General features: G+C 40.6%; 1 protein-coding gene across 3 annotated transcripts in view; it reads left to right on the plus strand.

Moving 5' to 3' along the window:
* Window positions 1-27,189, plus strand: part of Rasgrp3 (RAS guanyl releasing protein 3) — a 129,830-nt gene that overhangs the window by 9,168 nt on the left and 93,473 nt on the right. Inside the window, exon 1 of one of the 3 annotated variants that reach the window (XM_008849051.2) lies at window positions 27,074-27,132. The exons of the other annotated variants lie outside the window; for them this stretch is intronic. The gene's annotated coding sequence lies outside the window, so the exon portion shown is untranslated. Of the gene's footprint in view, window positions 1-27,073; window positions 27,133-27,189 lie in introns of those variants that run through there. 3 annotated transcript variants of the gene reach the window in all.

Consider the following 27,189-nt stretch of genomic DNA (forward strand, 5'->3'; position numbering starts at 1 on the left):
GTGTGTAAGTGCACCCATGTCATACAGTGCCAGTGGAGGACAGAAGACGGTGTCCGATCCCCAGAACTGGAAGTACAGATGGTTGTTAGCCACCATGTGGGTCTTGGGATTTGCATCCAGGTCTTCTGCAAAAACAACCAGTGTTCTTAACCACGGAGCCATCTCTCCAGCTCCAACCACTGTGGTTTTATAACTACTAGGAAGTGAGGAAAAGGGTGAGAAAGCCAGGTGTTAACTGATCTTCACTTAAGGTCAAGAAATTTGGGTTGAGTGAACTGTGCCAGTGTTCAGTTTCACAAAACTGCAAGTGAATTCAGGGACCCTACAAGTAGGTTGGGACAGAAGTCAGGAGAACACTGAACATCTTCCTATAATTGCTTTTGCCTGGGAGCTGGGCTGTTTCTTTGATACTGGGAGATCCTGCTGGCACAGGGTGGTGGCTATGTTGCCTGATGTGCAGAGAGGCCCTCCTGCCCTGATTGCTCCTTTGAGTTTGCCAGCTAAAGCTATCCCCTACCCTTTCTGTCATTAATCGTCGTTTTTCAGTGCCTCCTCTCTGTTTATTTGTCTCTTATTCAGGAGTTTTTTTTTGTCAAATATTCGCATTTCTTCTTTATTATAAAAAAGACCACCAGCCAGATGTGGTGGCACACGCCTTTAGTCCCAGCAGAGGCAGGCAGATCTCTGTGAGTTCAAGACCAGCCAGCTCTACACAGTGAGTTCCAGGCCAGGTGGGGTACAGGGAGACCCTGTCTCAAAAAGACCAAAAAAAAAAAAAAAAAGCCACCAACATGCTGGAATCTGCTGCCCCTGGTCCCCTGGTGACTCCTCTGAGTTCCCTGCTGGAATCCTCTGTGTGTGGTCTGTCATCGACCACCATCATGCATGCCTCTTTCTCCTTTACATTTCAAAGTTATAAATTCTGATCTCTGTCAGAAACTTTCTAAGGAGCTGGAGAGATGGCTCAGTGGTTAAGAGCACCGGCTGCACTTGCACAAGACCTGAGTTCGGGTCCCAGCACCCACATGGTGGCTAACAACCATTCATAACTCCAGCTTCAGGGGATCCAATGCCCTCTTCTGGTTTCCATGAGCATCGTATGACATGAGTTCGCACACACACGCAAACAAAACACTCATGGCACACAGAATAAAAATGAATAAAATGTAAAAATAAACTTTCTAAATGATAACATGACCAATGATTTTTAGCTTTTACCCCTTGTTTTCTTCTGATATTAAGCCTTTATTATTAATTAATTAATTGTCTGTGTGTACATGTTAGTGTGTGAGTGCGTGTCAGTGTGGAGGTCAGAAAGAAAACAGCTTTGGGGGGAGATAATTCTTGCCTTCCATTTTGCTTTGAGGCAGGGTCTCTGGGTGCCCTGCAATCTATGAGTTTTCAGTTGATTCTCCTGTCTCTGTCTCCCACCTTGCTGGAGGAGTGCCAAGGTTACAGATGTGTGCCACCACATCTGGTTTTTTTTCCAGTTGAACTCAGGTTGTCAGGCCTGTGCAGCGAGGGCTTTTACCTGCTTGAGCCATCTCCTTGTCTTCTTCCAATTTTTAGAATAATTTTCCTTCTCCTCACATTATCATTATTTCCCATTTCTAAGTCTTCCTTCCCAGGATCACTTGTTGGCATCAATATGTAAATAACCCTGAATTTGCTTAAATAGCTTTGAAAGAATCTGAGTCCATGTCCTCCTCATCATCTCAAGCTTAGTGTGTCTGAGATAAGAATCCCATTCTCTTCCTGTGTTCTTACCATCCATGTTACTTCTTGAAGTGGCAACCTGATTCATCCAGCTGGGGCCACAGCTGCTAACCCAGGTGCTCATTCACCTGCTGCTAACCCAGTTGGTCATTCTTCCTGTGTCTCGTACCTGTTCCCAGCACGACTCATGTTCTTATTTCTTCTTACCTCACTCCTGGATTCTCCCAGTAATTCCACAGCTGGCTTCCCCCAGGCACCCCCCTTTCCACACATTTAGCTTCCCAAAGCCCCAAGAGAACACTTTGGGGATGGGCGCAAACTGCCTGTAGTCTTAACCAGATTGCAAGAAGCAGAAATACAGCCAAAGTAATTGTTATAAGAAAAGCTGTGTCTCATGGAAGTACAAGAAGTGACAGAGGGACAAGGCCTTCCCTCTAGAAACCAGCAGCAGATCAGGGGCTGAGGCCACATGCTGGAACCTGATGACCTCTTCTCCCTCCCCTCCCAGCCCCACTCCTTCCCTTCCCTTCTCTCTCCACCCCTCCCCTCCTCTCCTGTCCTTTCTTCCAAGCTTTCTTTACCTCACCATGCCAAGGACTAGGAAGACATGTACCAGCTCCTTAGTTTGTCTCTTGCAGAAATTGATACATCTCTTGTGAGATTAATTTAACTTAAATTTTTGTTTGTTTTGTTTTTGAGACAGGGTCCCTCTATGTAGCCCTGGCTGACCTGAAACTTGCCATGGCCTTAACCTCACAGAGGTCCACCTGCCTCTGCCTCCAGAGTGCTGAGATTAAAGGCATGAACCACCATGCCTGGCTAACTTAATTTTTAATGTGTGTGTGTGTGTGTGTGTGTGTGTGTGTGTGCGTGTGCCTGTGTGTGCGCATGTGTGTGGAGAACAGAGGACAACCTTGGGTGTCATGCTTAGGAACAGCATTCACCTCCTTTGAGACAGGGTCTCCCATTGGGTTACAGCTCACTAATTAGGCTAAGCTGGATAGCCAACAATTCCCAGGGATCCTCCTGTCTCCATTTCCCTAGTGCTGGGATTTCGAGTGTGCCACAGAGCTTGGCATTCTTCTGTGAGTTCTGGGCATGGAAATCAGGTCTTTGTCATGCTTGCAAGGCAAACCCCTTACCAACTGACGCATCTCCCCAGCAAGGAATGGATAAATGATCATATAATGACTTCTCAGTAGATTTTCAGATCACACTGACCCCAAGTAACATCTGACCACTACCTCCTGTGAAACCACTCTTTTTTTAAAAAAAAAAATTTATTCTTTTTACTTTATATATATGCACATATTGTCTGAATATAGGTAAGTGTACCCATGTCGTGCAATGCCTGCAGAGGACAAAAGAGACTGTCGGATCCCCTGGAACTGGAGTTACTGACAGTTGTTAAGCTGCCATGTGGGTGCTGGGATTCGAATCTGGGTCTTCTGCAAGAACAGTCAGTGTTCTTAACTGCTGAGCCATCTCAACCACTCTTTAAGTCTGAACTTCTGAATTCTTGACCCACAGAAATCATGGGTGGAATAGATAATTACTGCTTTTCAAAGCCAGTTAATTTGAGAATGATTTGTTATACAGAAAGAGCTAATAATAAGGTATCTTTCCTATCTTTTGAAATTTATAATAGGCATACCAATTTTCAAATAGCCTTTTGTATTTATCACACATCATAAACACTTACAAAGTTATATCTTCCCCAAACATGATCTTTTTCTACATGACTGCACAAGACACATCATTTCTACATGACAAAATGTATTTGCCTTAAATTAGATGCTGAGGGACCAGTGAGAAGGTTCAGCAGGTAAAGACACTTGCTGTCAAGTCTGATGACTTGAGTTCCATCCCTAGAATTAACATGGTGGAAGGAGAGAACTGATTCCCGCAAGTTCTCTGACCTCCATGCAGGCCAGGATGCCTGCACACATGCACACACCTAAATAAATAAAAAATAAATGAATAATTGTAATTTACAAAAAATTCAAGTAGATGTCTGAGAAAGCAATGCCTCAGACTTAAAGAAGTAAAAGCCAAGGATGGAAGGTTGATAAGAGAAATAGGGTGCACATGAGTGGAAGGGACACTTTATGCCTTTGTGCTTCGGTCTTGATGGTTGTGTGTTTCCTGGAGCTTATCTGACTCTTCCAGGGTACCTGGCATATGGTGTATACATATTCACGGCAGCTTTTTATGATCCTTTGTATCTCTGTGGTACCAGTTGTAAGGCCTCTTCTTTCATTGATAATTTTATTAATCTTTGTCTCTTTTGAGGACACTAGCTAAAAATTTGTCAAATCTGTTCATCTTTCAATAAACAACAAATTCTTGTATTGATCTTTTCTATTATTTTTTGACTCCCCGTTTTGTTTAGTTCTGTTCTGATATGTATTATTTCCTTTCTTCTGCTGACTTTGGGCTTTCTTTGCTTTTGCTGGTTCTCTGAGGTATAAGGTTAGGCTATTAAGTTGAGCTCCTTATTTTTCCTCAATAAACGCATTTGTTACTATAAACTTCTTTCTTAGGTCTATTTTTTGCTGCAACTCATAAGTTTTAGTATGTTACCATTTTTGACCATTTTAAGCTATTTAAAAATTTTTACTTTGGATTTCGTCTTTGGCTCATTGATGATTGTTCAACAATATGCTATTTATATTTCCACAATTTTTTAGTTTTCTACTTATTTATTTCCTTACTTATAGACAGGGTCTCTGTATGTAGCTCAAGCTGGCCTAGAACTCTGTATGTAATCCAGGCTAGCTTCAGAGTTTCAGTTCTATTTCTGTTGCCCACATATTGGAATTAGAGGTCTGTGTCACCCTACCGCCACTTATAGATTTCTTGCTTCAAGATATTGTGTTTAGAAAAAAATTACTTGACATGGCTTCAGTTCTTTTAAATGTATTAAAGTTTATTTTGTGGCCTAATGTGGCCTATCCTGGAGACTGTTCCATGTGCACGTAAAAAGAAGGTATTTTCTATTGTTGTTGGATGGAATGTTCTCTGCGTTATTAAGTTCACTTGGCCTACGGTGTTGTTCAAGTCTATCATTTCCTTACTGGTTTTCTCTCCAGTGCTGAAGACAGGACATCAGAGTTTCCTGCTATTATTACATTGCCTGCTTCTACCGTCGTCCCTGTTCACACTTGGATCATGTAGCTAAGTGCTTCAATGGTAGACACATGCATATTCATAATTATTGTAGTCTTTTCATGAGTTGGTTTCTTTATCATATAATGATTTATTTTGTCTTGTTTCACAGTTCATGAATCAACATCACTTTTATTTGATGTAAATATAACTACCTCTGTTCTTTCATCTCTTTCAAATTATGTGTAAAGCTGACATGAGATTCTTGTAAACAACATGTGGTTGGGTCTTTGGCTTTTATTCATTCAGTCATTTATGTGTTTTGATTTAATCCATCTACTTAGAAAGTAACTATTGGTAGGTAAGGACTCAGTATTGTAACTTTTGTTAATTGTTTTCTGCTTTTATGTGTATGTGCGTGGTATGTGTATGAAGATGACTGCATGGATGTGCTTGTCAGTATATGAGCATGTGGAGGTAAGAGGTTGATGTCCAATATCTTCCTCTATCACTCTCCTCTTTATTTTTTGAGACCAAGTCTCTCAGTGAATCTGGAGCTTGCTGATTGGCTAGACTGGCTGACCAGCAAATCCTTGGAAGACGCCTACCCTCTCCTGTAGCTGTGGGGCTCTAGAATCACACTGGTGATTTATATGGGTGCTAGAGATTCAAACTCAGACCATGCTTGTGCAGTGAGCACTCACCCACTGAGCCATTCCCCAGCCTGTTCTCTCCTGTTCTATCATTCTTTTGTTCCATCTTTCCTTGTTTGCTAACTTCCTTTGTGATTTTATTTTATTTTTTGTAGCGATATGCTTTGATTCCTTTTTATCTTTTGTAAGTATTCTACAGTCTTGCTTTGTAGTTACCACACAGCTTACATAAAACATCTGATTATTATTATTATTATTATTATTATTTTGTCTTTTTGAGACATAGTCTCTCTGTAGCCCCAGCTGGCCTGGAATTTTCTATGTAGACCAGGCTGGTCTCATTCTCACAGAGATCCACCTGCCTCTGCCTCCCAAGTGCTGGGATTAAAGGTGTGTGCCACCATACCTCGCTAAAACGTCTGATTTTTTAAAAAACATTTTTTTATTTATTACTTATATTTTATGTGGGTGTTTTGCCTGCATGTAAGTATACCACATGTGTGCAATGCCCATGGATGCCAGAAGGGGGCATCACATGGCCTGGAACTGGAGTTATGGATGGTTGTTAGTCACCATGTGGGTCCTGGGAACCGAACATGGGTCCTCTGACAACCAGTACTCTTAAGCACTGAGCTATCTTGCCAGTCTCCAACATCTGATATTTTTAACCATCTATTTTAAATTGAAAACAACTTTGCTAGACTACTTTTACTCCTCCTTCCCACATTTTGTTACTATGTCATTATTTACACCTTTTTATATTGTGTATCAATTTAATTAATGTAGCTATAGTTATTACTAATATGAGTTGTCATTTCACATTTAAAAAGGCTTATGTGTCACCATCACAGTATTGGAATATGGATGGTCCCATGTTTGACTGTGGTTCTATTTTTTTTTTTTTTTTTTTTTTTAACTTCGTGATGCTGCAAATGTGAATCCATTCAGTTTGGACCATTTTTCAAATTTTGGATTTTGGTATTTTTCAGGCCAATGATACACAGCATTTAGTCTGTGGTGATGTTAGGCAATGGCAGTAAACCCCAACTCCCAGCCAGGAGAGAACACACAACTGACACTTCACACTATGCCATGTGGCTATGCTACGGTCCACAGTAGATTTGGTGAATTAAATAAACTTTTCTTTTTTCTTTTAGTCTTTTTGAGACAGGGTCTCTCTGTAGCCCTAGCTGGCCTGGAACTCACTATGTAGACCAGGCTGGCTTGAACTCACAGAGATCCACCTGCCTCTGTCTCCTGAGTTCTGGAATTAAAGGCATGCACCACCATACCTGGCTAAACACTTTTTCAACTTTTTTTAAAAATTTATTTATTTTTATTTTATGTGTATGCATGTATTGCCTGCATGTAGGTAAGTGCACCTGTGTCATGCAGTGCCCGCGGAGGTCAGGAGAGGCTGTCGGATCCCCTGGGACTGGAGTTACAGACAGTTGTTAGCTGCCATGTGGGTGCTGGGATTTGAACCAGGTCTTCTGCAAGAACAGTCAGTGTTCTTAACCACTTAGCCATCTCTCCACCCCCAAGACATTTTTAACTTTTAATATTTTTGACTTCTGATGAGTTTATTGGGATGTGACTCCATTATAACTTGAGAAACCTCCATATTTGACTTACCTTTTTTTGGAGATGAGTGTTATACTTTCGTATGTTTTTATGCCACTAGTTAATAACTTTCCATTTCACCTTGAAGAGCTCTCTTTAACACTTTTTCTTTAAGTAATTTGTATTTATAGTTCCGTTGTCTTCTGGCCTTCAAAATTTCTTCTGAGAAATCTGATGATTGTCTTTTGAATGCTCCCTATTTTTATGATGAGTTGCTTTTTTCTTTATGCTTTTCCAAATCTGCTCTTCGTCTCTGACTTTTGAGTAATGGTTATATTGTGTCAATGTGGAGATATCTTTATATATTAACTACTTGAGGTTCTTTGGGCTTCATGGGTCTGGATGTTCATTTTTCAGCTATCAAGATTTTAGAAGCTGTCTGTCAACACAAATATATACTATGGTATTCACAGAATGAATAGGTAAAGAAAACTTATTGAAAGAAATATGACAGATGCAAATCTTCCTGGCACGACGTCTGACTTCTTTCAGAATGAGGCAGTTCTTTTTTTTTACTTTGGAAGTTGGACTATCATTTAAAAAAAATTTTAGGGGCTGGAAGGGTGGCTCAGTGGTTAAGAGATGCTCTTGCAGAGGACCCAGATTCAATTCTGAACACTCACATGGTAGCTAACAACCATCTGTAACTCCAGTTCTGGGGGATCCAAGGCCCTTTTCTGACCTCTGTGGACATTGTATGACACAGATGCACTTACACACATGTAGGCAATACACTCATACACATAAAATAAAAATAAAAAAGTATTAAAGCCTTTAAATTTATATGTTTTTATTCTATGTGTATGAGTGTTCTGCCTGCATGTAAGTGCTTGCAATGCCCAGGGAGGCCAGAAGACGACATTGGAGCCTCTGGAACTAGAGTTATGGATGATTGTTAGCCACCATGTCAGTGCTAGGAACTGAACCCAGATCCTCTGCAAGAGCAGTCAGTGCTCTTAACTGCTGACCCATTTCTCTAGCTCAGAAATTGGACTAGCACTTTTCACGTGTCCTATTGGTCACACAGACTACTACACAGCATCTGTGAGGCTAGCTGACAGTCATCTGCAGGCTATTGCTCATAGTCACCAACATAAGATTCAGAAAGTTGTGAGTTGAGTATCATGGTTTTCTTCTTGGTGCTTTTCTACACATTTGATTTTTTATGGTAAAAATTTATGATTTTTAGCTGGGCGTGGTGGTGGGCACCTTTAATCCCAGCACTCAGGAGGCAGAGGTAGGCAGATCTCTGTGAGTTTGAGGCCAGCCTGGTCTCCATAGTGAATCCAGGACAGCTGGGGCTACAGGGAGACCCTGTCTCAAAAAGACCAAAAAAAAAAAAAATTATGATTTTTATAAACACAACCATATGTCTACAAAAGTTGATTATTTTTATTTTATGTGTATGAGTGTATTGCCTGCATGTATTTATAAGTGCACCCATGTCATGCAGTGCCCACAGAGGACAGAAGAGGGTGTCAGATCCCCTGGAACTGGAGTTATGGATGGTTGTTAGCTGCCATATGGGTGCTGAGATTAGAACACAGGTCCTCTGCAAGAGCAGCCAGTGCTCAAAACTACTGAGCCATCTCTCCAGCCCCACATTACATTCCAGAGCATAGAAACTTACCCTCTGACACTTTGATATCAAGTTGGATGATCCATGCTTTTCTGTTTGTGATAAGTGTGTAATCAAGGAAAGTGGAACTTGTACAGGAAGAGGAATAGTTTTAAATACAGGACACAGAATGGGAAAATGAGCCAAAGTAGCTCATTGAGGATAGGTTAGAAGAGGGCGTCGAATCTTCTGAAACTGGAATTATGGGTGGTTGTTAGCCACCATGTGGATGCTGGGAATTGAACCTGGGTCCTCTGCAAGAGCAGCCAGTGCTTTTAACTGCTGAGCTATCTCTCCAGCCCTCTTTTTCCTTTCTTTTAAAAAAGTTCATGAGACATACATTGTCATTCTCATTTTGTTGATTTATTGTTAAGGTGGATCCACTGCAACAGTGTGGTGGACTTACTGCTCCTCACTCTTGAGGTCAAAGGCAGAGATGGGAAGAGAAGTCTTGTCTTTTGCTTCCTTGCCCTTTGCAGTTTTCTATTTTAGCACCCGAGCAATTCAGACAGGATCACAACGTCCTAGAAAATTGGGAGAGTGAAAGGACATTTGGAGAAGGCGCTGTGCTCAGGCGATGAACTGCAGCAGCATTCCTTGTTTCTTAGCGTCTCCCCTATAATTTCCTGCACTTTAGCTCCAACATGTGTAAAATCCATGGAGGCTAAGAAAGTGATGCCAAACAGACAGGCCAGAGGAGTGGCCTCCCTCCTTTTGGAATCAGACTAAAGGATTAACTTCTGGAAATAATTTTCCATCTGTTTTCCTGATAAGACTGATTAGAACTATCTATCCAGTTTTGCACATCCTATGAAGGAACAGATGAACTGTACCACCTGGCCTGGTTAAATTTAGTACAGATTTCTTTGAGGAGTTCTAGTTCCACTATGCAGGAAAATACTTGACCTTCAGAAGTTCTAAGGAGAAGAGGGGCTGCTAGACATTGCCTTACCTGGCCCCAATGTCCAGTGCACGTAGGAAGTGTTGCATACTTTTCTGAGCACCTGTGAGGCAATTCCACATGTGTTTCCTTTATCATTGGGCTGAGCTTATAAAATGTCGAAGCCCTCTCTTTCTCCTACTCTTTCCTCTTTCCACTGAATCAGTCAGTTTCTTTTGTTAATTTTGGCATAAAGAACTTGCTTTCGATTAGTTTCAAGGCTTTGGAAAAAGCAGTTTCAAGCAGTTGTGTTGAGGTACCTATCTGGTCCTCTTACACCTATGGGTCTGAACTGATTTCAGATTCATGTTTTTGTTTGTTACTTAATGGTAGTGTTTACATTTTAATGGTAAATTTAGACAACCAGTACTAGGTCCATTAAAGCATTATGTTACTTTACTTTCTATTACCACTTGTTTTCACCATGTCTCTCTCATCTGCCTTCTTTTGATTTCTTAAAGTTCTCTGTAGTCCATTCCTCCGCCCCCTACTTGTGCTGTAAAAGTTAGACTGTTTCTTTTGTTTTAGTGGTTATAATTTAAACACATACTTGATTTAACAAAGTTTAATATTAATATATTTAATCTAAGCCAGGAGTGGTGACAAAACCTGTAATCTTATCATTTGGGAGGTTGAGGCAAGAGGACAGAGAGTTTGAGGCTAGCCTCAGCTACATAGTAAATTCCTTCAAAGCCAGTTTGAGCTGTACCCTGGAACCTTGTTTCCAACAAAAACAAAACCTTTCAGCCTTCTGCATAACTAAGACCTTTGAAATCTTTAAATCTGATTTCATTCTCCTTTCTTTAATGTTATTACCACTGAACACCTGAAAATATTTGTTTAAAAGTATAATTGACATATAGTAAGTTGCATAATAAATTGCACACACTTAAACTAAAATGTGATTTCTTTTTTAACATTTTATTTGTTGCTTTTATTTTATGTGTACGAGAGTATTGCCTGCATGTATGTAAGTGCACCCTTGTGCAATGTCCGAAGAGTTCAGAAGAGAGTGTTGAATCCCCTGGAACTGGAGTTACAGATGATTGTTAGCTGCCATGTGGGTGCTGGGAATCAAACTAGGGTCCTCTAGAAGAGCAACCAGTGCTCTTAACTGCTGAGTCATCTCTTAGCCCCCCAATTTAATTTCTTGATATAGGCATATACCTATGAAACTGCCTCCATAATAATGAAAGTAATAAATGTACTTCTAAACCAAATTAATCTAGTTCACACAAAAATATGACCAGTTGTATGTTATAAAGGCCTGCTAGTTTCCTGTAAATTTAAAGACTTCTGAAAGCCTAATATCCAGGAAGTGAGACCAGCAGAGGAGCTGAGGTCCTACCATCCCTTCCAAGTGCAACCCCCCTACCACCTGAGCCCAAAGAGCTCCCACTAAGTACCTCCTCAAGCCTGTAAAAGATCTTATCACCTCCCATTAGCACCCAGAGCCTTTAACACATTGACATGGGGGACACTTAACAGAACAATAGCAGTTTTTATTTTGTATTGTACTTATATTTTAGTTATAGGGCTGATGAGATGGCTCAACAGATAAAGGTACTTGCAACAGAAGTCTGAAGATCTGTGTTTGAATCCCAGAACCCATATAAAGGTAGAAGGAGAGAGCTGACTCCTCAAAGGTGTCCTCTGACCTCCATACTTGCACCATGGCATGGCTGTCCACACACACACACACACACACACACACACACACGCACACACACAGACACACATACACATACATTAATAACAGTAAGTATAAAATTGATCATATACAAAAGGAAAGATTTAGATTTAGAATCTCTTTTCTTTCTTCTTTTTCTTTCTTTCTTTCTTTTTTTTTTTTTTTTTTTAAGACAGAGTCCTCTGTAGCCCCAGCTAACCTGGAATTTGCTGTGTAGACCAGCCTGGCCTCCATCTTACAGAGATCACCTGCCTCTGCCTCCTGAATGCTGGGATTAAAGGCGTACAACACCATACCTGGCCCTCTTTTGTTCCTTAAGAGTGGATATATGCTCGTTTGCATCTTTTTCATGACTGTATGTACATAATTCATTGAATATGCATTGTGATTACTTTGATCGCAATGTATATTTTGATCTTGTCTTTTTTTTTTTTTTTTTTAAGATAGTACCTTACTATAGCTCAGGCTGATGTGGAACTCAGTATGTAATCCAGATTGACCCTAAACACACAGGCTTCTGCCACAGTCTCCTGAGTTTTGGAATTGCAGGCATGAACCACCATTCCTGGCTCCACCCCCGATCTTTAGGTTGTTTCTTTTTCAGTATAACATATACTATATTGAGCTTGTCTTACATGTGTCTCTGTTCACTTCCTGGCTGCTTTTACGGGCTAATCTCCCAAAGTAGCTCTAAGCAGGAAACCTATGCAGCCACCCTTTGAATCGGGTTATTTCCATTTCCCTGTTGCAGATGAGGGATTTTATCTTCAAAGGCTTCAGTCTGTGACTGAGTAGGGAATGAGAATCCCATCTCCTGTTTGTGCTGTGCAGTATTTCCAACTCACCATACTATCTCTCTTACTTGGTTAGAAAATGATTAACAAAAAAAGGTATTTGTGGTGGAATTGTCAGCAAGGTTACTGGGAATTTTAAATAATTAGAAGCTTGTGTAATAGAACTCAGGGAACATATTTCAAGCAGATATATTCTCACCTGGCCTTTCAGTTGAGGATACTACTGTGAGCTGAGGGTCTATTTATAGGCAGTCACTTTAGAGCACTTGGGATGTTCTGAAACAGCTGTCACAGGCGGCTGGGACTTGCTTGCTCACTTTTGTTTGGAAGGAAAGGACACAGATCATCTGGGCCAGTAAGTTGGGTCTAAAATTGGACTTGTGTTTATTTTATTTAATAAATGTGTTCATAAATAGTATGACTTGAATTTTGCTTGGTTGAGCATCATTTTTAATGCACCAGGGGCTCAGACAATGTCTCATAATCGTTAAATGAGTGCTTTTCTAAAAACAAAGAATGCGTTGGTAATTGTGAACAAATTTTCCTTAAATTATAATAAATACAATGTATTTTTTTCTAAAAACCAGGAACCCGGTATGCAGTTGTTTACAACTCAGAATGTGTGGGCTGGTGCAGTCATGGCAGTTGATAACAATGTGGAATGTGTACACTAATAGCATATAGACTAAGCATTCTGAGGTCTCACTCCAATCTCCCAAATGAAAGTAGATGGTTAGAAGAGTGTGACTATAGATATTGGTAGTCCTCAGCCCTATGGTGATATGTGGAGCCTATTCCTGTTTCAGGTGTCATGTGAGGCACTGGGTCTTCAGTTCCAAGGCCACAGTCCCAGCCAGTCACACAGACGCACAGACACACAGACACACAGATACATACACACACACACACAGACAGGGGCCTGACCTCATCACTAGCACCGGGGCATGCTGTGAATGTGCAGAAAAATGCTTTCATCCAACCTAAGTATTTTTTGTTCTTCACAGTTTATTAGTTTATAGTGCCTCATAAAAACTGGGTTTTTAGCCAATCAACAATTGATTCCATGACTAAATGATCTTAGAGTTCATAGAAATTTTGGTATGTGCAAATAACAAGTACTAAAATAAGGGACAGCAGGTATGGTGGCACACACCTGTAATCTTAGCACTTGAGAGGCTGAGGCAAGGGGATTATGCATTTGAGGCTAGCCTGGTCTATACACATAACCCTGTCTCCAAAAACCAAACAAAAAATTTAAAAAGAAAATAGCAGGGGTAAACAGACTTCAAATTTTAACTTTGACACAATTTAGTTTAAGCTTAAGATCTCTGAAGAAACATTATTCTTCTTGAAAAATAAGCAGGTGCCTTCAACTTAAGTTATTGGCTAGGTATACCTGGTAGGCTCTAATTCTGAAATGTATGAAGTCTTGGTGATTCTCATATTGTAATCTTGATCCTCAGAGTTAACATTTCTCAGACCTTTTAAGCCTATGACCTTTGTATTGCTATTAGTTCAGCTTAAGAAAAAGAACAGTCAAATCAGACATAAGTTAAAGGGGCAAGGACAGATTTTAATCAGTAATAACTGTGGCAAGGCAAAAACCCAACATGAATTGAACTCAACTTTGATTTGTACAGAAGTAACCAGGTGTGTTAAAGGGAAAGTGAGGGCATGGAGAGTAGAGTGAGGAGGTTGGTGGGTGTCAGTGATATTTGGCCAGCTGTGTCTGCTAGCTGGCCGTGGTCACAGTTGGGACTCTATCCTCCCATAGAGATGAAAAGACAGGCCTAGTCTCCCCTCTCCCAGCTGGCTGGATAAACAGTAAAGATTTTGTACAAGCTTGAGTTTCTTCTAAGGGGGGATGATAGTCATCTTATAGATGCTGCCTTGAACTTCTAGAGAGTATCTTAGGATTTGCTCAAATAGAGTGATGTGTGTGTGTGTGTGTGTGTGTGTGTGTATGTGTGTGTGTGTGCTGCTTTTCTTATTGTGTAAGATAAGAAACTAACAGTTCTACAATGTGATATAAAGCCTGTATTCTTGTCACTAAAATATAGGTCTAAAGGGAACTTAGAGGCATTCAAATTCTACCAAAGCTTGACAGTTTGGGCTGGCATTTTTCAGCTGGAGTTGCCCAGGCTCTTCTGTTTTGGTGTCTTCTTACCATGGACTCATTTCTCTTAGCTGAGAAACTTTATTTAGCTTTTACTGTTTTACCTTCTATAGGCTATATGAAGGACACAGTTCTGAGCCCTCAACGTGACATGCTTTACTCTGGCACAAGTGACCTCCTTGCTTCTCAAAGGTGAACCCTAGAACACTCTGGTTTTAACTAAACAGTTAGGCAAAAAGATTATTTCCCTACCACTTTTTAAGAGCTGCTGAAAGTGTCTTCAAGTAGGAAAATTCTTTGCAGGGGCTGGAGAGATGGTTCAGTGGGTAAGAGCACTGGCTGTTTTTGCAGAGAACCTAGGTTCGGTTCCCAAAACCCACATGGCGGCTAACAACCATCCGTAACTCCAGTTCCAGGAAATCTGACACCCTCTTCTGTACTCCATGGACACTGCATGACAAGGGTGCACTTATATACATACAGCCAATACACTCATACATGTAAAATAAAAAAAAATTAATTAAAAAAAGAACATCCTCTTGTAGTACTGTTAGTTCTTCCTTTCTTAGCAGCTCCTACTCAGCTGGCTGCTGCCTTTATGGTCTCTCAGAAGTCTATGACAAGAGCATCTTTTTAAAAAAGTATTTACTTATTATTTTAACTTTATGTTTATGAATGTATTGCTTGCATGTAGGTAGGTGCACCTGTTGTGCAATGCCTGCAATGCCTGTGGAGGTCAGAAGAGGGCATCGAACCACCATGTGAGTGCTGGGAATTGAACCCGGGTCCTCTGCAAGAGCGGCCAGTGCTCTTAACCTCGGAGCCATCTCTCCCGTCCTAACAAGAGTATCTTATCCAAAGGTTTTCCATGCACCAAGAGACCACTGCCCAAAGGTTGAGCAAATATAATGCAAATTAATCATGGTACTATTCGGTGAAGCCTATGATGAAGGAAGTGATGCTTTAGAAAAGGATGTGGAAATGAGGTAAAACGTCCACCCCTCACACACATAAAGTCTGGGGATTGTGAGTGGTTGAATTAAAACTTGAATTTGACACTAAGTCTGGAAAATAGGACTTGTAGTTAGCTATCTGGGTTTGGATAATCTGGTACTTAAAGTGAAAAACTAAAGTGATTAACCGAAGCATTGACATTGTTTGGAATTATGCACAATTTTGAGCAGATATATTTGGTATTAGAATAATGCAGATGTTTTATAATCATGATCCTGATGTAAACATCCATCCACCCAGCTATCCACCATCCATCTGTCCATTCATCTACTCTTATCACTTCATTTAGAAAATGTACACATAGCATCATCTTCCAACCGAGGCCAGGAGGCTGTGGTGTGAACCCATGGCAGCTTGGTGGACTCGGAGAGACCTGTGTCCACCGAGGGTAACGCCATAATGGGAAAATGGAGAAGAATGAGGCAGAGGAAGTCTAGCGCTCACATATGAGAGCAAGAGGATTTGAGTTTCTAGCTGCACTTTGAACCTGAGGAGATCTGAGCTTTGTTCCCACCTCCTGAACTTAACTATAACACATTGTGAGAAAAATACATTTTAATATTTATCTTTGTCTTGTTAATCTCCGAATAAGATTTGCATTTTCTGCTTTGAAATTCAACTCTGTTGATGCTTGATGAGAGAGGAACTCATAAACCTGGGAATTGCCCTTCATTAGTCTCAGAGAATACAAAATGGTTCTCAGAGAAATGTGCAGAGGCAGTTTGGGGATTTAAAAAAGATATATCAGCAGTTCTTCCTGAGAACTAAAAGAATCCTGGACACAGCAGTGGCATTTTAAGGACAGATCTAAGCTTAGGTCATCTGAGCCAGTAGTCTATGATTTATAGTGTGAGATCCTCAGAGATTAATGGACATTGCTGTCCAGTAAGGGTTTTGAAATGAAATTATTAGAGGGAAAAGCTACTGTGTAAATAATGATGCTGAACAGGTAGTTATGGCATGAGTACTTAATTTTCCTTCTCATAGTTTACTGAATTCTTCAGCCTAGTTTAAGGAGCCAACTAGAGAAAGGGGAACTTTTAAAAGCATAAATACTGCCATAAAGCAAATTTAAACAAACTGAATTAAAAATTACAGGGGCTGGAGAGGTAGCTAAGTGATTAAGAGCACTGGCTGCTCTCACAGAGGACCCGGGTTTAGTTCCCAGCACCCACGTGACAGCTAACAACTGTCTGTAACTCCAGTTCCAGGGGATCTGGCACCCTCTTCTGTCCTCAGTGGGCACTGCACAACATGGGTACACTTACACACATGCAGGCAATATACTCATATACATAAAATAAAAATAATAAATAAAATATTTTTTAAAAAACTAAAAAATAAAAATGCAATTATAGTTAGAGTAACCTGTTTTTAAAAAGTAAAGGAGAATTTGCAAGAAGGAAGAAAAGAGGAGGACAGAGAACGGAAAGAAGAAGTCTATTTCTAATCGGGACTGGTTTGTCTGCAAATCTGGGAGTTTCTCCAAGATCACTGAAGACAGGGGCAGTAGAAGCTGGGCACAGAGACCTCCACGGGATGAGGCTGTTACCCTCATTCTTTCTGTAGTTATCCAGCCTGTTTCCAATTTATTTGTGGATTATGTTTCAAAGATACACACATAATGGGCTGTTTGGAACTCAAAATGTTTTTATTCCATAGAATGTATTTATTCATAGAAAGAATGTTATAATATACTTTTACCCACCTACTGCACAGCCAGTTAACTCTGTCACTGACTCTATATCATGTTTGCCTTTGATAATATAACAAGCTACTGTTGTAATGCCAATAATTAGACTCCCAAATGAAATACAATTTCGTATAGACTGCCATGCCTGGTTATAAGTAGGCTTAATTAGAAGAAGACCAACAATCTTCTATGACTGCTAAGGAAACTTCTATAGCTACTAAATCACCGGGGGTGGGCGTGATGTAGCATTTGGAGTCAGAGTGACAACCTGGGCTTACCACCCACCCCCATCCTCCAGGCTGCTTACTAATTGTGGGCAGGCCAGTTAACTTCAGTAAAAGTCACCTGGGGGTGATAATAGCCTCTCCAGAGAGCACTGCTATTAGATAAGTATTTTGCAAATTACTAGTTATACATTATTGATGTGTTAACATGAGGTACTACATAGAAATAAGTTGTTATTGCTATTAATATGTAGCTCTCTGTATCCTGCTCTTTGCTTCCAGGGAAATGATGAACTTGAGGGCAGAGATTTTTGTCACACTTTGATGATCAGCACTGCACTGAACATTGCCACTGGATTTGTTCATTTATTGACACTAGCTTGCTTTGGGCAAGGGCAGTAGAACTTAAAAACTCAATTTTGATCATTTAGGAAAAACATATTTTTTGGCGCAGGACTGAGCTAGCACAACTCAGGATCAGCTGAGCATAATCAGGCACTTGTTTTGATTTCACGAAGTTCAAAGAGAAGAAAGGAGAGGAAGAGGAGGAGCAGAGAAGATTTCCCTAGGATACTTGAATGTGAAACTAAGAGAGAAACAGACAAGGCATCCAAAAAGTCTATGTGTGTGTGTGGGGGGGAGAACAGAGCCTAGGGAGGGAGGGAGAGGGGGAGAAGAGAGAAGAGAGAGAAGAAAAGAGAAGAGGGAGGGAGGGAGAGCAAGAGAGAGAGGGAGGAGAAAAGAGAGAATGTCCTAATTTGTTTCTCCATTGCTGTGACCAAACACTCTGACCAATACCAACTTGGGGAGGAAAGGGTTTATTTAGCTTACATCTCCCAGGTCACAGTTCATCAGGGAGCCCAAGGTAGGAACTCAGGGCAGGAGCCTGGAGGCAGGAGCTGAAGCACAGGCCATAGAGGAATGCTGCCTACTAGCTTGCTCCCCTGGCCCCTGCTCGGCCTGCTTTCTTAAGCCACACAGGCCCACCTACCCAGGGTGGCACCACCCACAGTGGTCTGGGCCCTCCCACACCACTCAACAATCAAGAAGATGCCCTTCAGACAAGGCCACAGGCCAGTCCAATGGAGGCAATTCCCCAATTGAGGCTCCCTCAACCTAGGTGTCAAGTTGACACTAAAGCTATCCAGTACAGAGAGGGAGGGAGAGAGAGAAGAGAGGGAGAGAGGAGAGGGAGGGAGAGAGAAGAAGGAAGGAAGAGAGAAGAGAGAGAAGAGAAGGGAGGGAGGGAGGGAGGGAGGGAGAGAAAAGAGAGATAGAGATGGAGGGAGAGAGAGGGAGGAGAGAGAAGAGACAGAGAGAGAAGACACACACACACACACACAGAGAGAGAGAGAGAGAGAGAGAGAGAGAGAGAGAGAGAGAGAGAGAAATTGGCAGAGAGAGAGAGAGAGAGAGAGAGAGAGAGAGAGAGAGAGAGAGAGAAATTGGCACAAGGCAGGCAGACCTTGGCTGCTTCAGGAAGGAGCCCCCATCAGGAATGAGGGGTGCTTTCTGGTCCTGTGTGGGGAGTGGGTGGGGCCATTTCTACTTAGGAAGCACCTTGCATAGGCACAAAGCCCAAGAGAAGGCCTCAGAGAAACACAATCCCTTGTGCTCAGGCAGGACCACTGTTCCCTCCTCTTCCCCTATCTGTAGAACCTACTGGTTCCACCACTTTCAGTAATTTGCTGTCAAATATTTTGCTAGGATTCACAAGTGGGAGAACTAGGAAGTGTTCGGCTTTGCTACTGAACACTGAGGGATTTTAGCTCTTGGTCCTTTTTTCTTAGTCCTGTTTCTTGTCAGTGGCTTTCCCTTTGTGTGTAAATGCCAAAGGTACTTAAATTTCTTTCTAGGTTGTTTTTCTTCTTGAGTTCGTTTGTTTTAAAAATTAATTAATTAGTTAATTGATAAATAAATAAATTAATTTTTATTTTATGTGTACGAGTATTTTGCCTGCGTGTATGGAAGTGCACTTGGGTCATGCAATGCCTATGGAGTTCAGAAGAGGGCATTGGATCCTCTGAAACTAGAGTTATAGATGGTCATTAGCCACCACACTGGTGCTGGGAATCTGACCCAGGTCTTCTGCAAGTAGCCAGTGCTCTTAATCACTGAGTCATCTCTCCAGCCCATTATCTTACTTTTTGAGATCCATCTCACATATCTCAGACTAGCCTTGAACTCTCTATGCAGCTGACGATAGCCATGAACTTTTGATTCTCCTGCTACAACCTTCTGAGTGCGGGCATTGCAGTTATTCACTACCACATCCTTTTTATGTGGTGCTGGGGATCAAACCTAGGGTTTTATTATGCCAGACCAGCATTCTACCAACTGAGCTCCAGCCCAGGCCCTAATTTCACCTATCTTATTTCTAAAATATCTTAGTAAAAAAAAAATGAACGATTAATACATATTTATCACAGAAATTGCAGAAAATGATTCATTAAACAGAAGAGTGAACTAAGTGAACTTAACACCCAAAGATGACTGCTGTCTAAAATTTTTGATATCTCATGGTTTAGGCTTTTTCATATGGCCACATATATTTTCTTGGAAAAATGAGATTGTTCTGAAGAAACTTCTGCAAGTTTTCACTTATTCTACACTGAATATTTTTCCATGTTAATAATAAAATTGAATGACATTATTTTGCCGTGATTGCATAGTGCTGTGTCCTATGGAAGGTTATAATTTATTGATTGAGCTTTGAGCACTTCGTTTATATTTGCACTAGTACAAACCATGCTCTAACAACAGCCACATGCTTATGCAATCCACAGTCTTTCCTTGGAATATATTTTTAGAACAGGAACTGAAGAATGAAAGGGAACTCACATTTTAAAGAGCTTTTACTTCAGATTACAAAGTATCTTTCTCACATGTTATACTACTTATGTTCCTGACAGCAGACTAGTGAAGTTGTTTTCTAAACCTCTTGCCAACACTAGAAATGATCTTTTTTTTATCTTCATCAAGTTTACAAATAACAAATAGTAACCTATTGTTACTTAATTTGGACTTTTTGGAATCAATGTTTTCATGTATATATTGGTGATTTATATTTCTTTCCTTGTGAACTATTTATTGATGTCCTCTTCCATAAATACTATTTATATATTAAGGCTATTTACCTTTTATCTGTATGTTTCCCTTTTTTAATCTCATTTTGTCATTTGTGATTTAATTTTGGCTATGGTAATAGTTTGTATACAGCAACTTGATCTTACCATTTAAATGTTTTTAATATTTAATTTTTATTTTTAATTATTTGTAATGTGTGTGTCTCTGTGTGTGTACATGTACACACATACATGTGAGTGCAGGTGCCCAAGGAGGTCAAAGGTGTTGGATCCCCCAGGGACTGGAGTTACAGGCAGTTGTGACCTGCCTGATGTGGTTATTGGGAATTGATCTTGGGTCCTTGGAAGAGCAACAGGTGCTTATGATTTGTGCTTTTGTGATCATGATTAGAATATTTTCATGATAAAAGGATTTAAGGTCTAAAATAACTTAGGATTATAAAAGCAACCATTTTCTTCAAGTTTTTGTGTGGTTTTATTTTTACATTTGACTCTGTTCTTTTCTTAAAATTCCTCTGTTATTCTCAGTTTTTACTCTCTTAAACTTTTTTCTTTTTAATTAAAGAAATTATTTATTTTCAGTATGTGTGTGTGTTTGGGTGCCTGCATGCCATGGTATGTGTGTGACGGCCAGAGGATAATTTGCAGGAGTTGGTTTTCTCCTTCTGCCATGTGGGTTCCAGGAATCAAATTCAAGTCATCATGCTTGGCAGCAAGCACCCTTACCCACCGAGCCATCATATTGTCCCTGTTTTTATTTTATTTTAAAAATTTTATCATTTTTTATTTTATTTATTTTTTTATGTGTAGGAGTGTTTGGCTGCATCTATGTAAGTGTATCCATGTTGTACAGTGCCCACGGAGGCCAGAAAAAGGTGTCTGATCACCTGGAATAGAATTACAGACAGTTGTTAGCTGCCATGTAGGTGCTGGGAACCCAACTCAGGTCCTCTGCAAGAGCATCCAGTGCTCTTAACCACGGAGCCATCTCTCCAGCACCCTGCCCTCATTTTTCATTTTCTTAAATAAACTTCAGAATCTCATTTTTTATCTGCTTAGAAATTCCCTTTGATATTCTAACCAAATTTTGAGTGTATATGGGGTATATATTATATGTGTGACTGTATACGGTGCCAAAATTGATCATACACACACATATATAATTTCGGGAGAGCACCAAGTTGTTTATTCCAGACAAATCATATGCTTTTACTTTCTCAGTAAAGTTTTATAAATTTTCCATGTAGGCTACACATTTTGTATTGTTCCTACACATTTTGTTGTGGTTACTGTTATGAATAAGTTTTTCCATTATGTTTTCTAATAGTTCTTGGCTGTTATATGAAAAAAAAACTACCAATTTTGTGTTTTTATTTCATAACTGTTCCCCTCACTGAATTCAACTATTTAAAAGTTTTTAAAGTTGATTCTAGAGCTGGGCATAGTGGTACACATTTGTAATCTCAGCACTCAGGAAGCTAAACTAGGAGGCTTTCAGAAGTTCAAGGCTAGCCTAGCTTGGACTGCAACAGTGAGTTCTAGACCAGACTGGACTAGATAGTAAGACTGCATCTCAGTGATAATGACAACAACAACAACAGCAATCATCATCATTATTATCCAGTTGACTCAGCTGAATAAATTGTTATAATATCTACAGGATGAGTGGATCTGTCTCTTACTGGCTCCTAATTCTTTCTGAAGTCCCTTTTCTTGTCTTGTTGGGATGACTCACTGTCATGAGTAGCCCCAAATGGTGGTAACGACAATGACCAGCCTCCTTTTCTGATTTTAATGCTAATACCACTAATATTTCATTGTTAAGTATAATGCTCATGTTTATTTTGAGAGAGGTAATCTTTATCACGTTAAGAACTCTCCTAGTTCCATTCAATTATTTAAAAATAGGTACTAGATTTTAGAAAATGACTTCTCAAGGTTATCGCTTGTGATAACCACACATTTCTCTATTGGTCTCCTTATGAGAATTAATTCTGCAATGTTGAGATACTTTCTATATTTGTTACTTATTTATTTCCCTTTTATTAATCCATATGTTTGTGCATGCACACATGTCACTGTGCCTGTACAGAGGTCATAGGACAGCTTGTGGAAACTGGTCTTTCCTTCCACTAGGTGGGTTCTGGGGATTGAGCTCAGGTTGTCAGGCTTGGTAGTAAGGACCTTTACCCACTGAACCATCTTGCCAGCCTGACACTTTTATATCTTTAGGGTAAACTTTGTTTATTCATAAGTTTAGTTTGTGGTTTCTTTTTAGTATACTTTATTTGTTTTAAATCAAGGGTATTATATTAGATGTCTGTTACTCTAATCTATTTGAACATTTTATGTAGCCTGAAAACTGTCTATGGCTTACAACTCAGAAATAATTTAATTATGCTAATAATGTGGACTAAAGCTTTCCTTAAACAACTTCCTCATAACTACTATGTATTTCTATGAATATTGCACTTTAACGTCTTTGATTAATTTGCCTCCATTACTGTTATAACTGTGTCCTAGAGTAGTTCATACTTGAAAATCTCATTATTGGCAACGTAGGAGCACTCCAGCTACCTTTTTGATTTTTCTTGAATGATACTTTTTTTAAATTAAAAAATTATTTATTTTTTATTTTTAAGTGTATGTGTGTATTGCCCATATGTAGGTAAGTGCACCCATGTCACGCAATGCCTGTGGAGGACAGAAGAGGTTGTCAGATCCCCTGAAACTGGAGTTAGGACAGTTGTTATCTGCCATGTGGGTGCTGGGATTCGAACCTGGGTCTTCTGCAAGAACAGTGTTCTTAACTGCTGAGCCATCTCTCCAGCCCCCCAAAACAATAAAGTTTTAATAAGATCTTGGTTCTTTTCCCCCATGCTTTTGAAAGTAATTTATAGTTATATTACAACTCATAGACTATGGCCAAATTTCCTTTCTTTTGGAAAGGAAATGATTGAGATATTTTTGGTGGCCTAATATAAACTCAAGTTTTGTTAACATATCTTTACTCTTTTTAAAAATTTTTTAAATTTTATTTTATGTGTATATGTGTATTGCCTGCATGTAGGACAGTGCACTCGTGTCATGCAATGCCCATGGAGGTCAGAAGAGGCTGTCAGATCCCCTTGGACAACTGTTCCAGACAGTTGTTAGCTGCCATGTGGGTGCTGGGAATTGAACCCGGGTCTTCTGCAAGAACAACCAGTGCTCTTAACCACTGAACCATCTCTCCAGCCCCATTTTTACTCTTTTTTTACATTTATTTATTTATTTATTTAGTGGTGTGTGTGTGTGTGTGTGTGTGTGTGTGTGTGTATGGATGTGCACATGCCTCTGCAGATGTAAAAGTCACAGGACAACTTGCAGGAGTCATTTTGCTACTTTCACCGTGTGGGTCCCAGGAATTGAATTCAGGTCATCAGGCTTGGTGGCAGGTTCCTTTACCCACTGAGCCATCTTGCCAGCCCGAACTTATATCTTTTTTTTTTTTTTTTAAACAAGATATTGAGATCCTCCTGTTAAACTACCCAATTATTCATTGAGCCTTATTTCAGCCACATGTCTCTCAGGTCAGACAATATATTAGGCACTACAGGATATACAAGGAATATGTTATAAAGTTCCTGTGCAGTTAACACAAGTTATATGGACATAGACACATGAGGACCTAAATTTAATAGAAGTCCAAGGGGCTGGAGAGATGGCTCAGTGGTTAAGAACACTGTTCTTACAGAAAACCCAGGTTTGAACCCCAGCACCCACATGGCAGCTAACAACTGTCCATAACTCCAGTTCCAGGGGATCTGTCAGCCTCTTCTGTCCTCTGCGGGCATTGCAAGATACGGGTGCACTTACCTAGATGCTGGCATAACACTCATACACATAAAATAAAAATAATAAATAAAATATTAAAAAAATAGAAGTCCAAAACACGTGCTGGGTATGGTGGTATATTCCTGTAATCTAAGCTCTGGGGAGGTAGACAGCAGGAAGACCAGGAATTCAAGGCCAGCTTTGGCTATATAGTGAATTTGAGGTAAGCCTGGGCTACATGAGACCTTGTCTCAAAACAGCAGAAAAGGGCTGAAGAATTGGTTCAGCAGTTAAGAGCACTGACTGCTCTTGCAGCGGACCTTGGTTTGGTTCTTAGCACCTACATGGAAGCTAACAACCAACTGTAACTCCAGTTCCAAGAAATTTGACTCCCTCTTCTGGCTTCTGCGGGCATTGTACTACACTACTGCACTTACATACATGCAGGCAAAACATTCATATATATATAAAACTAAAATATTCTCTACACTTTGGCCATTTGTGGCCTGAATGGGAGGAGGAGGAGGAAGAAAGAAAGAGAAAGAAAAAAAGAAAGAAAGAAGCAGAACGAACAAAAGGGGGAATTGGTGGCAAATAGTACCTGTCAGGGTTGTCATAATTTTTGGAAACACAAAGTTGCTTAAGACACCACCATGGCCCCTGGGAGGTTTCATTTGTAGATAAAGTATAAAAGGTCAACTGAGGTAATAAATAGGTTTTTAGAGGTTGCCAGCTAGAATGCATGAGATGTGTTAGAGAACAGGCCAGGCCAGCCAGGAGGAGGACAGCTTCTAGAGTTGAAGGAAATGATGGGACCCCTGTAGGCAGGCTGGTTGGGAACGTGTTCTCTTTTCCTTTCAAGGTTGGAAGAAGATGCCATTACCAGAACCTTCTGTCACATTCCTGGACCCAGAGTAGAAGGAGCCAAGATCTGATGTTTCTCTTGGCAGTTTGCCTCATAAGTACAATCAGGGTCTGCCCTTCCTGTATATAAAACTGGCAAAGAATCTCTAAAGTGGCTTCTCTCCTTGTCACCAAATACTTTGCAGAGGTCTCTTTCTTTGCTATATGGCACATAATGAATTGTCAGAATCATTAACTCAGTCAGTTGTAAATGAAGTGACTGACAATTGTCATCAGATCTCAGAGATTTCTGTTACTGTAAATATGGAGTATAAATAAATCTAAAGAGTATTTCAAATAATCAGCAGGCTTCCTTTTCAGTTTGTGATCGAAGACTGAACCCTCAACACAGGAGTGAAAAAGCCTCTGGAGGTGATGTGTTTCATGGCACTGGATTTTGATAACCTGGAATTTATTTCTATTGCTAACATTAAATTCTCAGTGATTTTAATGTTTGCAGAATGTTTTCCATGCACACATTGGGCTTTCACCAGTCTGTAACAAATTAGACTCTAGAAGGTAGTCAAGACTGAGCCTCTGTCCTCTTCCTGCTCCTCTTCCTCCACCCGCTCCTCCCGCCTCTTCTACTACAAAACACCATCTTTAAAAATTTTTCTTCTTTATTATTCTTATGTGTATATTTCCTGCATGCATGTGACTGCATCTGTGTCATGTAATGCCCACGGAGGTCAGAAGAGAGCATCAGATCCCCTGGAAGTGGAGTTACAGATGGTTGTTAGCCACCATGTGGGTGCTGGGATCTGAACCCAGGTCCTCTGCAAGAGAAGACAGTGCTCTTAACTGCTGAGCCATCTCTCCAGGCCCCCAATACCATCTTTTATATGGAGAGAAACTTCTTGTTTTATTTCCACCACAAATAATTATGAGATGAAGCTCAATATGGAAGACTGCCCTCCCGTGCTCCTATACTGAGTCAGATTATACTTGTTAAAAATCAAGACTGACAGTTTAACAGGCTAATTATGTTTCAGAAATCCCTTGGGGGATTTAACCATCTATTTTTGGATGTTCTCTCTTCCAAATAAGCTGACTCTGTCAGATCTCAGCTCTTCCCTGAAAGGCCAGTTCAGGAACTGTTTTGGGAAGAGTCACCTTAGTAGTCCAAGAAGTGAGATGCTCAAGGTCAGACACCTTCTCAGGACAGATGCTCCATCTTCAGAGAGAAGGATGGTAAAAGCTAGATGGGAAAATGAGCTCAGATGAGAAGCTTGACTCCAACACAGTGGGCAGGATAGCTACCCATCTTTGTGAGCACCATGGAAACCGCAGGCTGGTCCAGCTTCCCAGCACACCAAAGCTGGCAGCTGCACATCTTCAAAGTGCCTGTGCACAGTGATAAGCCCTGTTTCCAGCCACTCCTGCTGACAATCTCAGCTGCTTTGCGGTGCCCCAGTGTGTTGACACAATGGAACAGATAACTATGCGGAAGTGAGGGTTGAAGCCACCTGAAATCACTGGCTCTTTAGACAAAGCTGCAAGGGACCATCTACCTTCACCTCTTCCCTCCTTGTCCCTGAGTATCTCTGGTTGCAGCAGCTCTGGCCTTTGGAAAAAAACAAGAAACAAAACCTAAACCCAGTTCTTAGATGGTTACTGTTTGCCTTCCTTACCTGTGTGGCTCTTCCCTGGGGTTCTGAGAAAACGAAACCCAGCAGATTGTTGTGTTCCAGGGGCACCTGACCGACAAAGAAACTTGCACCTGCTGGGGAGGAACCCCAGTGAAAACCCAACTGAGATGGGAGAGCTGGTGAGTGTCAGCCTCCTGCCCCCACACAAATACTATTAACTTTCTACTTGGAGTGACCTGCCCTCTGGTGTGACTTATCAGCTGTTGGGCTTTTGTCACTCAAAGAAAACAAATGACGGAATGCACTTGACTGCATACTAATGAAGTGGCCGAGTCAAACCAGGGCTTAGGAAAAGGTCTGCCAGGGAGGAGAGTAATGATCTTCAGTTTCTGACCTCTTGGCACTGTACCGTGTTTATCAGGAGGGGCATGTGACTGGTTAAGACACAGCCCGGGCTTGTAGGAAACAGCTGCTGGCTGTATGCTGCATACTTGGCGGCTAGACAGGCAGGGTGCTGGTGTGAGGAAGATGGCGACAAAAATCACTCCAGTAAGTAACCAGAGACCTTTGTGTGTGTGTGTGTGTGTGTGTGTGTGTGTGTGTGTG

Source organism: Nannospalax galili, unplaced genomic scaffold, assembly GCF_000622305.1.
Source record: "Nannospalax galili isolate Female #2095 unplaced genomic scaffold, S.galili_v1.0 scaffold344, whole genome shotgun sequence".
Lineage (NCBI taxonomy): Eukaryota > Metazoa > Chordata > Mammalia > Rodentia > Spalacidae > Nannospalax > Nannospalax galili.